Source organism: Serinus canaria, chromosome 8 (genome assembly GCF_022539315.1).
Source record: "Serinus canaria isolate serCan28SL12 chromosome 8, serCan2020, whole genome shotgun sequence".
Classification (NCBI taxonomy): Eukaryota; Metazoa; Chordata; class Aves; order Passeriformes; family Fringillidae; genus Serinus; species Serinus canaria.
The window spans coordinates 29,532,333-29,546,384 of NC_066322.1; the positions used below are offsets into that span (position 1 = coordinate 29,532,333).

At 46.4% G+C, this 14,052-nt stretch overlaps 1 long non-coding RNA gene across 1 annotated transcript; it reads right to left on the reverse strand.

Moving 5' to 3' along the window:
- Nucleotides 1–2,466: 2,466 nt before the first annotated feature.
- Nucleotides 2,467–7,037, reverse strand: LOC127059856 (uncharacterized). Its single transcript, XR_007778094.1, has 2 exons — nt 6,911–7,037; nt 2,467–4,527 (listed from the first exon to the last, which is right to left on the reverse strand). It is a non-coding gene; the product is annotated as an uncharacterized LOC127059856 (long non-coding RNA).
- Nucleotides 7,038–14,052: the final 7,015 nt, after the last annotated feature.

Below are 14,052 nucleotides of genomic sequence, written 5' to 3' on the forward strand. Positions count from 1 at the left end.
CAAGGGTGGCCGTGGCTCTCACATCAGCTTTGTCACCCTTAATGTCAGCCAGGAGAGATGGGAAACGTGAAAAATGCCTATTTTATGATTGGCTTTTTGCAACTATTGAAAGGAATATTATATGTGTTGTGTTAGAAAGTGATGCTGTATTCATTTTCTTGAGTAGTGTGTTAATATAATACAGTTTTAGGTTATAACATAAGGTTAAAATAGAAACTACGCTATGTAAGATACTTTTTTAAAAGAAAGGACTCACGCTGAGATAGCAGCCACAGGACACCTGAATCTTTCAGAGAAAGAAAATTTATTGTTCCATTATCAGAAATGAACTTCTTCCTGCCTTGCTCAGCCCTGAAGACGCCGTCAGGATTCAGAGGAAGAAGCTGACACTGCCCAGACAGAATCCTGTGTTTGAATGGGATTTATGCATCATGGATGAGGTGTATGAATGTGCAACAGGCTGTTGCTTTTAAGGGTTAATCCTCTGTTAATGTGGGGCCTTTTTGGGGTTATTTTCCTCAGAAAGAGGTACCTGGACTGTCCATAACTCTTTGTTTTTATTGTCTCATATTGTCCTAATTCAAATTGTCCGAGTTTTTATTACTCTAATTATACTGCTATTTTAATAACCATTTTATTACTAATAACTTTTAAAATTTTAAAAACAAGTGATTGGCACTTTTCACAAAAGGTTTATTAAACCTTATCAAAAATACAACAGAAGACTGAATAGAGAAAATATCCCAGGATTTTTCCCACCATGTGCTCACCCTCACAATGGAGGTTTTGCCTTTTAACCCTTTAACCTCTCCTAAAGTCCTGTCCATTGACTCCTTCTTTGAATTCCAGTGATGGAGATCACATCCTTAAACCTTGACTGGAGGTCAGGTTTTGCCATAGTAACAAACTGACAGTCCCAAATGTCCCAAACCCAGGCAGTCCCTAGATAACAATGCAGGGTAAAACAGAACTATAAATCTATAAAACGTTTCTTAACCTATAGACATGATATTTGTCTGGTAATTGTATTGTTCATCTGCCACAGAGGACACACCACGAGCCCCCTTGCCGTGACTGTAAGCACAGGAAAAGGAGTGTGCTGCCCCTCTGTAGTCAGGGATTGTCTGCAGGAACTGCCTGGTCCAGCCCTCACTTCCACAGCCTTGGCTGCAGGGGGTGACTCAGACCTGGGGGCACTGGCCTGGTTGAGCAGAGCTGTAAGGTGGGACCATAGCACCATCTGTGAGCTCCTACAAGGTCTTAACAAGCCCAGTAACAAAAATTGTTTCTCACATCAAAGAGTGTCAGAACCCAGGACATTCCTCTGGCTGCCCTGGAGGACTCCAGACCCTGACAGGGGCTCAGAGACCTTGGCACGGAGTCAAACACACCTGTGCCTTGGATTTTATCACATGGAAACAATTCCCAACTTTGTGTGAGGATTTACAAGCCACAGGAGTTTGAGTAGGATGACAGTGAATTTGTCACAGGGTGGAAAAGTAGAATTTTGGGGATTTAGAATGGGGGTTCAAGGGGCAAGATGGAGGAATCTGGGCCTGTCCTGTCCATCTTCTTCCTCTTGCCCTCCATCTTCTGCTGTGATGGTGACACTGCTGGATTGGTTTAGAGCACAGACAGACTGTCTAACATAGGTGATGGGTATTGGAAAATCATTGTAAATAAAGTACAGGTAGTTCTTAGTATGAAAAGCCAACACCAGCCCAAGGGCAGGGACTGTGCCACAACCCGACCTGCTGGACAGATCTCAGCAGGGCAGAGAGAGAATGGAACAGGCAAGAAAAAATAAACAACCCTGAAAACCAGAGCTGAGGAATCAACTTCTTCAAGCACAGGGCTAGGATAAAAGAGACTTTCTAATACCTCAGGAGCCATTTCAGCAACTCAAACTCAACAAAAGAGACTTTTAACCTGGTGGAAGAAAGGGGTCTGTGGATACAAACAAAAGCTGAGGCATGGAAACTTACTGGTGAGGACAGTTAGTCCATCAAACAACCAATGTCAGGAGTTTAATTATTTCAACCTGTATTTCAGGGCAAGTGCAGGTGTGTGGATAGATGTAGGTCAGTCCAGTTCAGCCTGGAAGTGCAGTGGGATCAGTGAGTGAAATGCCCTCTCCTGCTCTAAACAAGAAGAAAGGGTGCAGCCTTCCAGAGAACAAATCCATTTGTGCTCTCCAGGCTCCATCTTTCTCGCTGTCCTGTGCAGCCCTGCGACACCACTGGCATGGTCTGCCCTGTGTCAGCACTAGTTGGGAAGCACCAGCCCTGCACACCCTCGTGGAGAGCTGAAACAAAAGCTGAACTGTGAAAAAAAGGAAGTAGGTGAAAATTGCATAGAGTTTCCATAGCTCTGGAAATGTCTGCTCAAACACTGAATGTACCATTCACCAGGCACTTCCAGCCTCCTCCTCCCCAGCCCCCGCCTCCAAGGGACACTACAAGCCCAAATGTTGCAAAGGAAAAATTTATTATTTTTTAGAAACACGTTCTCACTTCTGCTGCGGAGTGTGACAGTCCCCAGCCTCGGGGCAGGGTGCAGCTGCCTTCAGCCCCCGTGGTGGTGAGCGTGGCCAGAGTCAAAAGCCCAAAATATCCCTTAATGACGAGCATCCTGTGGGTGCTGGTCAGCCACAGCTTCCCAGGTGAAGGGAGAAAAGCTGCTTCTTGGCACTACATGAGTTGACTGCTTCAGCCAGTTTTCCCTGTGGCTCTGGCCTGGCCCAGGTGGGGAAGCTCCTTATCCTAAAGCCCAGGAAAGCTCTCCAAGGCCTGGAGGATGTCCTTAGCTGCCTGTAGCACCTGAGGCTGCTGGAGCGCTCAGCCATGAGTGTTTCAGTCCAGGTCTGGGTCTGCTAAGCAGGACCAGCCCAGAGCATTGGGACCATTTTCAAAGAGGAGTTCAGGGCTCACAACCTGGTCTGAGCCCTTCCCAGTGCTCCTAAGAAATCCGATGTAACATTCTTTTGCCCATCATTTAAATACATAAATACTTGTAACAAAAGACTTTGGGGTGTGCAGTCAGCTGCCACACGCTGAAAGGCTGGCGGAGCTCCTTGGGAGACATGAAGTCAAAAACTGGCAGGTGATTAAAATCTGCCTTGCTGCAAGCAAAACCCCCAGCTGCTGGCTGTGCTGGGGTCAGGGACTGCCTGCAGCACGGGCAGGACCTGTCTCAGCTGGATGAGCAGGGATGAACAGGGAGGAGCAGCCCAGGGTCACTGAGAGGCGTGCCTGGTGCCCCGTGGAGGCTGTGCTGGGAATCCCTGGTGCCCACCTGTGGGACAAAGCCATGAGAACCATCTGAGTGCTCCCTGGGGAAAGGCTGCACAGACCTGCAGCTTCCACTCGGTCTGTCAGACAGAGGTCACCACATCCAGAAGTCTTCCTGTTTTCCCAAATTTTATGTGCCTGGATCACTTTTGGGTCAAGCCAGTGTGTGTGTGCTTTGAAGGAGGTTTTCCTTTGAGGCCTTACATGTCAGGAGGTGAATGTCCCAGGAGATGGGCTCAGGCTTCAGGAGTCTGCAGACAGCTGGAACAGCCAGTGGAGCTCTGCTCTCAAAGCTGCTCCCCAGACTCTACAGTCAGTGCTCCTGCTGCCCAGTGCAGTCCTGCCAGCTCCTTTCCACACACCACCTTCTCTCACGGCCCTTGCTCTCTGACAGCCTTCATCTGGCTCACTCCAAAGGCATTCCCTGCTGCCTCTTCCCTGTTTTCCATCTTGCCAGGCAGATTCCTGCTCCTCCTGCTCCAAGTGGCTTCAGGACACTTGAGGTTATCTTCCTGAGTCACCAGACTTTTATTTGAGAAAAAACACAACACATTTCTACTATATACAGATACTGCCAAGTAAATAGAGAAATTCAGGGTTTCTCTGAATGTGAGTTAAGCTTGGGTGACTTTCTTTGGCTTTCATTTCTGTTCTTCTCAAGAGCTCCACGCATCCCTTTCCCCAGTGTTGGAAGGATCCATCCTGGGTGCCAAATCAGCTGCACAGAGCTCCAAAGAGGCAAGTCTTGCACTATAAAAAGCCCGTGGTTCATCTGCGCTCCCAGTGAGGCCCTCCACGGCCCCAGGGAGGGCTCTAGGGCAGGCAGCCCATACAAGTCCAAAACCTGCAGCTCGGTGGGGAAGGCTGTGCTTTCCATGCTGCACCAGCTCCTGCAGCTAGGACTTGCTGTCAGCTACCAGCACCAGGCTGAGGGACAGGTCCCCGAGGATGGCGTTGGAGCTGGTCCACAGCGTGATGCTGTCCTGCTCAAACAGGTAGAGCACTGTGGTGAGGTTCACTATGCTCTCATTGCTGGGCACAGTCTGCTCCCACAGCACTCTGCTGCTGCCCTGCAGGGTCAGCCTCAGCCAGTCCCCCTCCTCCTCCTCCAGGTAGATGGAGCTCCAGAGGGACACGAGGTAGAGGCCATCGCAGGGGACCAGGACGGAGCCGTTGTGGATGCGGATGGGCCCCAGCTCCGCAGAGAGGTTCACAGCTGCTCCCCTGGTGCTCCTGCCTGCAATGCAAGGGAGCAAAGGTGATCCCCTGGGGACAAATGCCTGCTAGGAAATGGGCTGGCTGACACCACCTGACTGCAGGGAAGATTGAAAATATAGAAAAAAAGGGGAGAGTAAACTGTGGTGGTTTCGTCAATGGGGGTCACCATTTGTGATGGTGTTCACTGGGGTCCCAGGACGAGGAAAGAGACGAGAATCTTGACTCCATGTTTCAGAGGGCTTGATTTATTATTTTATGATATATATTATATTAAAACTATACTAAAAGAATAGAAGGAAGGATTTCAGCAGAAGGCTGGCTAAGAACAGAAAAGGAATGAATAACAAAAGTTTGTCTCTTACCGAGACAGTCTGGACAGCTGGGCTGGGATTGGCCATTAATGAGAAACAATCAGATGAGACCAATCACAGATCCACCTGCTGCATTCCACAGCAGCAGAGAATCATTGCTTACATTTGTTCCTGAGGCCTCTCAGCTTCTCAGGAGGAAAAATCCTAAGGAAAGGATTTTTCAGAAAACATGTCAGTGACAACAGACTAGAGAACAGGGCAGGCCAATGTGAGAAATAGGTTTGTAGAGAATTCTCAAAGCCCAACAAGGGACTCACATAGTATACATCTGCACACAAACTCTGAAATAAAAAATACTAACTCTGAAATAAAAAATACTAACTTAGAAATACCCTAGAATAAGGCAAACATTGTTGAGAAAGAAATAGAACTAGAAGTTCTATTTGTAAGGCTAGTTTCTATTTGAAACTAGAAGTTTCAAAAGATAGCCTTACAAATAAGACTAAATACTTTGGAGAAATAAAACTATGAAAAATACCTTGTAGTACAACCCACAAAGAGTAATTTTAGATTATTAACTTTAAAACATTTACAACATAGTGTAACAAAAACTAATAAACCAAGAAACACTTATATTGTAATTAAGAAATAATTATCTTCTAATTATAATAACGTAAATGATAACATCTCTATTGTCTCACCCTTCACATAAGACTAAAAATAAAATAAAAGTTTTTAAAACACCTCTCAGTTACTCCATCTCTAAGTAAAAAAAAAAAGCTTAATCCAACAGACCAGAGCTAGAATATTATCTACCCTAGCCAGACATCATCTACCATGAAAATTTACAGATTACCAGCCTTGACTAAGCTGTGCCTTTTGGCACATAGTTCATATGGATTATTCCTCCAAATTTTTATTCATGTGCTATTTACTTACTCTGTGTCTCAGAATACAGAAAAATGCAGCAAGTAAATCATCAGTGTGAGTTTAGAAAGAAGAGGTTCATAAAAGAACAGGAAAATTAGGACAGCAAATAAGATGAGGAAAAGGCATCCAGAGCTGGATGACAAAAAGTGCTTTCTGTGGAGATGCTGGCAACATAAGCCTTTGTCTTAGGGTTTGGTTGTGGGGTTTTGTGTTTTTTTTTTTTTTTTTTTTTTTTTCCCAGAAAACAAGATGAAAGAGCAGTAAAGAGACAGAAGCATAAGGAACTAATTAATACAGAGCAGAAAAAGGAGAAATTATATGGGAACTTGGCAAGAAAGGATTTCTGGTGGAATGAAGACTTCCCAGGCTGTGCTGGCCATGTTTCTGTGCTGTGCCCCTGGGCTCTCTGCACAGCAGCTGAATCCCCTGGGACCAGGGCACCCAGGAGCTCTCCAGGCAGGGAGCACAGCCCCTCTGGGCTGGGGCCAGATTCTCAAGCTTTTCCTCTAGAGGACATGAGTTTCTATTAGGTTGGACTCCCTGCTGCCTCACGCTTTTAACTGAAAGTAAAACTGTCGATAATATTTTCAGTATTATTTTAAAAGTTTTACTGATTATCTTTGAGGTGTGAAATCATCAAACCTCCAGTGTAGCTGGCACACAGAGCAGCACATCTGACAGGGTGTGTGCTCTCACCCACTCCTCCTGAGGAAATCATTTACATTTTTCATAAATCAGGGAACCATGGGTTTTTTTTAGAAAAACCCAAGAGCGTGCCACGTGCATTTAGTGAATTGTCAAAAATTACTTTCTTGTTCATTCACTGAGTGAAAGAGTGGTTTAGGAGACAGGTGAGGACTGCAGGGATCCACGCAGATTTTCAGGTTTTTTGCTCTGCTCTGGGAAACCCCAACTGTTTCATTTTGTCCCCTTGCAGCACCGGGCAGGCTTGGTCCCTCTCCATCAGAAGGAATAGCCAGGACTCTGGCACCTGAGAGCCATTTGGGTGTTTTAGGGGCCACTGGATGCCACAGAGGTCCCTGGGGACCGTGGTAGGCTGGGGAGCCCTCCCAGTGTGCCAGGGGGATGTGGCACAGCTGTGGCTGCTGCACTGGGGGATCATCGAGGGTCCCCCCAGGGTCCCCCCACCCCAACACCCACCTGAGTATCGGATGTGGGTCCACAGCACTTTGTCACTCTGGCTCTGGAAAACAAAGCAGATAAATCCTCCTTAGGCAGCGGGCTGGCAGCTCCCTGCTGCTGCTGCTGCTGCTGCTGCTGCTGCTGCTGCTGCTGCTGCTGCTGCTGCCGCCCTTTCACTTCCCTTTCACTGGCCCTGCAGGGCAGAGCAGCTGCATCTCCCAGGGCACAGAGGCAGCCTGGGCAGAGAGCTGCTGCCAGCCAGCCCCACCTGGGCTCGGGGCATAGCATTCTTATGGAATAGTAGTTCTCTGTTATAGAATAGTAGTTCATTATTATGGATTAGTTCACTATTACAGAATACTAGGTCATGATGATAGAACATTATTTCATTATTATGGAATATTATTTCATTGTTATAAAATATTATTTCATTTTTATGGGACACTTTCATTATTATAGAATATTAGTTCATTCTTATGGAATGCTATTTCATTATTATAGAATATTATTTCAGTAGTATAGAATACTATTTCATTATTATATAATTTTATTTCATTATGATGGAATATTATTTCATTATGATGAATACTATTTCATTATTATAGAATATTATTTCATTATTACTGAATGCTATTTCATTATTATATAATTTTATTTCATAATGATGGAATATTATTTCATTCTTCTGGAATACTATTTCATTATTGTAGACTATTATTGCATTATTATAGAATATTAGTTCATTATTATAGAATACTATTTCATTATTATAGAATATTATTTCATCATTATTATATAATACTATTTCATTATTAAGGAATATTAGTTCATTAATGTGGAATATTATTTCATTACTATAGAATATTATTCAAGCCTGGCTCCCAGCCAGTGTCACTCCCAGCCCAGTGCTGAGCCCTCCAGAGCAGGGTTGGTTTTGCTTAGAAAACCACGCTGGTGTGGGCATCGAGGCAGAGCAAGCAGCAAGGAAAACATAAAGGATATTTCTCTACCTATCCTAAAATATCCTAATCCCAAAAAACCCCACTACTTTTAACCATCATCCATAAAAAAAGCTACCAAAATTTTTAAATAAATTAAAATCTACAAATATATAAAATAACTAATAATATATCTAATCACAAAAAACCCTTAAAATTTTAAGCTTTTAATATAAAAATATATACTAAAAATAAAATACAATGAATAAACAATAAATTAAGTTATAAATTTTATTAAATTATTTATTTTAAACTGATAATTTATAATTTTAATAAATTATCAAACTAATTATTAACAATTAATAAATATGAAAAATAAATATAAAAATAAATTAAAAACAAAATAATTTTTTAAACGTTATCTAATCTCCTTCTTATTCTTCATCTACTCAATTTTCTACAATATTAAAACCACAAAATAATTAGTTTTAAAAACCACAATACAAATATTACATACATAAACAAAAAAATAATTAGTTATTAATAAAAATTAGAGTAAAACACATTCTAAAAATTAATTAGACAAAAAAAACTTTAAAAAAACCTAAATCTATATATCTTATAACCTTTGATACCTTCTCTTAATACAAATCTAAATTATAAACAACGTACCAAACTTTTACTAAAAAAAAAATTAAAAAAAAATGCCATCCATCTCTCATTCCTAACACAAAACTTTTTAAAAATCTCCTCATCAGAAAAGCCCACCAAAAACATTTCATCAGGACTTTAGTGTGCAGAGTCCTTTCTGCCTGAGGCTGGCACAGAGCAGCTGGCAGAGGGCAGAGCAGGGGCCAGGCTGCTGTGCCACCCTCCTGCAGGGCACCAGGACCTGGGCACAGGACTGTGCCCTTGGCTGATGGAGTGATAAACTATCTTTTGTCTCCTGAAAAAGGAAATAATAAGCCCAGGAGTTTCTTTCCTCAATCAGGTGAAAAGGCATCTCATAGGACTTGGAGGACTTCACCTCAAACTTAAGGATGGCCAGTTGGACAGGAGCCAAAAACCCCACCTGAGCAATTCACTAGAAAAAGAAGAGAACAAAGAAACTAATGGCTTTTGTGAGGTGTTTTACCAGGGCCGAGGACCTCTTGCACCTGGCTCGGTTTTTCTCTGTAAGGAGTTTGTTATTTTGCCTTTTATTAAACCTTTTTGTTCCCAGCACTGCCACAGGAGCCATCCTGATGATTTTACACCTTCTAAGGTAGCTGAGCTATCCTGGCTGTGAAATAGATCTCCAAGAGCTCATGGGACCTGGCTGGAGGAGACCCCAGTTTCAGGTGGGTCTGCCTTTGGGGCTCCTTGCACTTTGGCTCGGGCCCTTCCTGGATCTGTGGGTCCCTCGGACGCTCTTCAGTGCAGTGGGGTGGGTTTAAAATGCACTGGAGCACCTCTGCCCTGTGAAAGAGTTGGGGCTGGTCAGCGTGGAGAAGGAAAAGCTTTAGGGAGAACTTAAAGCACCTTGGAGTAACTAAAGGGGATACAAGAGAATTGGAGAGAGAATTTGACAAGGGCTTGGAGTGATAAGTCTTGGGAAATGGTTTTAAAATGACAGAGGGCAGGTTTAGGTTAGGTATTAGGAAAAAATTCTTTCTAATTTTGGTGGTGAGGCCCTGGCACAGGGGGCCCAGAGAAGCTGTGGATGCTCCATCCCTGGAAGTGTTCACGGCCAGGCTGGAAGGGACTTGGAGCAGCCTGGGACAGCGGCAGGTGTCCCTCTCTGCTTGTGGCAGAGGGGTTGGAAAGAGATTATCCTCAAGGTCCCTTCCAGCCTAAATCATTCTGTGACTGTGATTTGAATTTTATGAATGTAACAGAAAGTGAATGCAAATATAGAAGTGTGTATCTTACTGCTCAGATATGCAAAACACCAAACTTCTGCGCTGGATTTTAAATCTGAACTTGGCATCTCAAACTCGTCTGTCATCATAACCACAGGAGACCCAAATCTGCCCTCTACACAACCACAAATCTTCAGCCTTTGCCTGATTAAAGAGTGAATCTTGGGCTCAGTGCTCTGTGCTCTCCTCCTTACCTGTGCCAAAGGCTCCCTAAGGGAGAAGCTGTGCCTTGAGATGGGGATTGGGCTGATTCGGGACTCCATGGATTCGGGCTCAGGCATCACAGGGAGGTGTGCCCGTGAGATGGGGATTGGGCTGGATCCCTGGATTTGGGCTCAGTGTCACAGGGGCACAGGGAGAGACAGGGTGTGAGCAGGGACTGTGTGCAGGGTGTGAGCAGGGACTGTGTGCAGGGTGTGAGCAGGGACTGTGCAGGGTGTGAGCAGGGACTGTGTGCAGGGTGTGAGTACAGACTGTGCAGGGTATGAGCAGGGACTGTGCAGGGTGTGAGCAGGGACTGTGCAGGGTGTGAGCAGGGGCTGTGCAGGGTGTGAGTAGGGTGTGTGCAGGGTGTGATTAGGGACTGTGTGCAGGGTGTGAGTAGGGACTGTGCAGGGTGTGAGCAGGGACTGTGCAGGGTGTGAGCAGGGGCTGTGCAGGCTATGTGAGCACGGATTCTCTGCAGGTTCGGGGAAGGCTGCGGAGTTGGGAGCGCTCTGTGCCGGGCTGAGGTGGGAGCTGGGGCTGGAAAAGCTGCTCTGGCACCCTCTAGTGCTGCCACGGCTGATGCTCCGTGCCCGCGGGGCTGGAGACCGCTGGAGAACAGCAGCTTTAATCACAGGTGAGCAGGTGGAACCGCCTCCCTTGGCATTCCCTATCCATTGCCTCAGCTGCAATCTCCCGCTTGCTCTTCCTCCTGAGTGCACAAGCATTTCTGTCCTGGCTCACGAAGCCGGGATTTCCAGGTTCTCAACAAGACAAGAGCAAAGCACTTAGCACGTGTCTGGGGTCACAAAAGGCCTGCCACAATCTGTGGGATGTGGCCACTGATGGACAGTGTTTATCCAACACTGACAGAATTGCTGCACTTATAAGAATCTCGACCCCATTGTCAGGATTGCAAATTGCCTGTTTTCTGTGTCTCTTGCAGTTATTGTGGGATCTCAGAGCACTGTGCAGGTACCTAAGGTAAATCCTGCTGAGGACACCCTGTCCTGGTGGCACTGGAAGGACTCTGGGAGCTCGTAGCAAAGTTAGAGTCCTCTCTTTCTCTGCTCTGCCTTCACAGGGCACGTGGGAAAATGTGCCAGGAGGGCTGAGGACACAGAGGTGCTTCTTCCTGACAGCCTCAGGTTTTCCTGTGCCATTTACACACAGACCTTTCCTTCCTGCCTGCTCTGGATCCCCAAACAGGGGACTCTCCTGGCTGGGACACTGTCCAGGGCCATCCCACCTGGCACCAGGTTCAGGAATGAGTTTGGATCACACCAAGCACAAACCTCAGGGGCTGACTGAGGGCCTGTGTCACACATGGAGGTGTCCCACAGGTGGCAGGTGACACTCCTCTGGAAGGGGGTTGTACCTCCTCCTCACCAGGATCAGGGATTTTACCTCCCAAGCAAGAGGAAAGCTGTGGCAAGAGAAGGCAATTCCAGCAGAGGTGGGAATTGCAGATGCAAAAGCAGATTGTCAGTGACCTTTTTTTTTAACTTCCTCATTTGGAAATCTCAGCTGAGGTTTGTTCTCCAAGCAGCACCATGACAGAAATGAGATCACTGTCCTTTTTTGTTCAGCACAGCCGAGGCTGCAGGTACTGCTTTTACTGAGGATGTGCCATGCCATTATTCATGCTCTGCTTTCACAGAACAGTCCAGGAGGGCTTTTTTTAAGAGCTGTGTTTCCATTAGGACAATGGAAAGGAATCAAATACGGTCTCTCTATGAAAAAACACAGTTTTTTCCCCTTGCAAATAAAGTTAGCATGGCACTCTGCACCTTGGAGAGCAAGAGGCTCTTCCCAAGAGGCTCTTCCCAAGGACAGGGAGAGCCACTCATTCACTGCCATGGGCCAGCACTCCCAAGCCCACCTCTCTCACACTGCTGTGCCCCCACTTCCATAAATACCCCAAAACTGCCCCAAAAGTCCAGTCAGATCTGAGCTGCTGCCCCTCCAGGAGACATTTCTGTGGCCAGTGCAGGGTTATCCAGCTGAGCCCTGTGGTTGCACTGCAATGAAATCTCCCCATGTACCACTCCTGCACAGAGCAGGGCACTCCAAACAGGACACCAGGACACTTATCTGCTAAAATAACAGAAATAATAGTCCTAACCCTGTAGTTAGCAAGTGTTTAAAACTGAAAAGGTCCTTTGGGGATCCTCAGGACCTGGACTTCTCATCTGTTGCCATTGCTGCTCCCTGTTTCAGTTATTTCTGTTGAGCAGGGGAAGCTCCACACATCTCTGTGTCCCCTGGCCTGCTGCTGCTCCCTTGGGCTTGTAAGGCTCCCAGGCAGCAATGCCAGGCCCTGCTCTCTTCCTCTGGAAGAGGAACATTTCTACAGAAGAGCCAATGCTGAGAGCTGAGGCTTCACAGCCAGAGTGTGAGCTGGGAGAGGTTCCTGCAGCATGAGCTCTGCGAGTGCTCACACTGCCCTGCTGCCTCACAGGGCAACTCCTCTCTCCCAGGGCAGGGGAAGGAGAAGAGGACTGACCTGGCTGACAGGTGTTATCTCTCAGTGTTATCTGGATGGTTGTTCTGCAGTTTAATAGCCCCTGTGAGCCCCAAGTCAGTGAGAGCTGTGCAGAGCACAAGGGTTTTCACTAAGCAGCACGAGGAGCACCAGGCCATGGGTACATGCCTGGCTCACTTCAGTGCCCAGCCTGGGTGGGAAGAGAGAATGAACTGGGGTAAAACAAAGCACAACAAGCTTTAGAGTGCTGCAAAGCTCCTGGAGAAGGAGTGGGAGGAGAAATTGCTGCTGCACTGGTGGCTCTGAAGCAGCAGTGAAAGGTTGTTGACAATCCAGCAGCCTGCAAGCATGTGAGAGAGGCAAACCCATCTTTGCTGCAGCTTGTGCTGGAGCCCTGTGAGCCCTCAGCATTTCTGTCCTCTGTCCTGGTGCTGTGGGCACACAAAACTCTCTCTGGACCCCCCAGCCTTCCTCAGGCAGGCACAGAAGGAGGCACAGAAGGAGGCAGCTGCTCCTAACCCTGCCTTATAGGCAGGCTGAGAGCACCCAAAGGTGTCAGGAGGTCTTCCTAGAGCTGTCACAAGGGTGACTTGCTTTTTCACACACCTGCTTGCCATTTAGCACACCCTGGAAGTCCAGGAGGTGTTTATGAGCACGGTGGGTTGTCATTCACACACACAATCTCATTCAATTCAATGGAAATATGCACAAGTCACTGCAGAGAGGGGCAAGGGTGGGAGGGACTCAGACCTCCCTCCCCTGGAGTCAGTGTAAAAAGCATTCTTGGAACAGTCACTCTGCTGGAAACCTGGGCCCAAATCCTGCACTGGGCAACACTAAATGTCATTTTGAAGACAGGCAATTAAAATTAAAATAAAATGAATTTTTTAAAAAATACTGTCATACAGAAGGGGTTAAAAACTTGAATAGGGATAGGAATAGGAGTAAACTTAAAAGCTTTTTTCTTTTCCTAAATAAAAGAAAAGAAAAGAAGCCCCTGCAGAGCTTCCCAGGCCAACAGTCAGAGGGTTGAAGATGAGCTCTTACCTTGGAGGGCCGCAGGAAATGCACACCCAGGTAGATCAAGCAGGCGAGCAGCAAAACCCACTGAGCCACGGCAGAGATGAGGTGCAGCGAGCTCCTGACCTGGTTCCCCTGCCAGAGCCTCCACTCCTCCTCTGCACGCTCCCTGTGCTGCTTCAGCTGCTCCCCAGCTCCTGGCTCAACGTCCGTCTGTCCGTCCATCCCAGCCCCTCCTTCCATGCCAGCGGCTGGGGAGGGCCAGGGGCCCGGCAGGGAGCAGGGCTGGGAGCAGGTCTGGGAGCTCCTGTCCCAGAGCAGAGGTGAAGTGAACACAGAGCCTCCAGGAGATTGCTTTATGCACACAGAAGCAGGCGGGGGAACTTCTTTGTGACTAATCTAAATTTCCCCTTCCTTCCTTTCTTTCTTTCTTTCTTTTCTTTATTTTTTTAAATTTTTTTTTTTTTTTTTGGTTTTCTGTGTGAATGTGGGGGCTGATTTGTTGCATCCCAGTTCAGTTTTGAGTAAGGGCCTTTCAAAGGAGAGGTGTTTATGTCTTTCATAGCTTCAACTGTGGATGTCTTGATATGTGTTCTTTCCAATAATAACCAA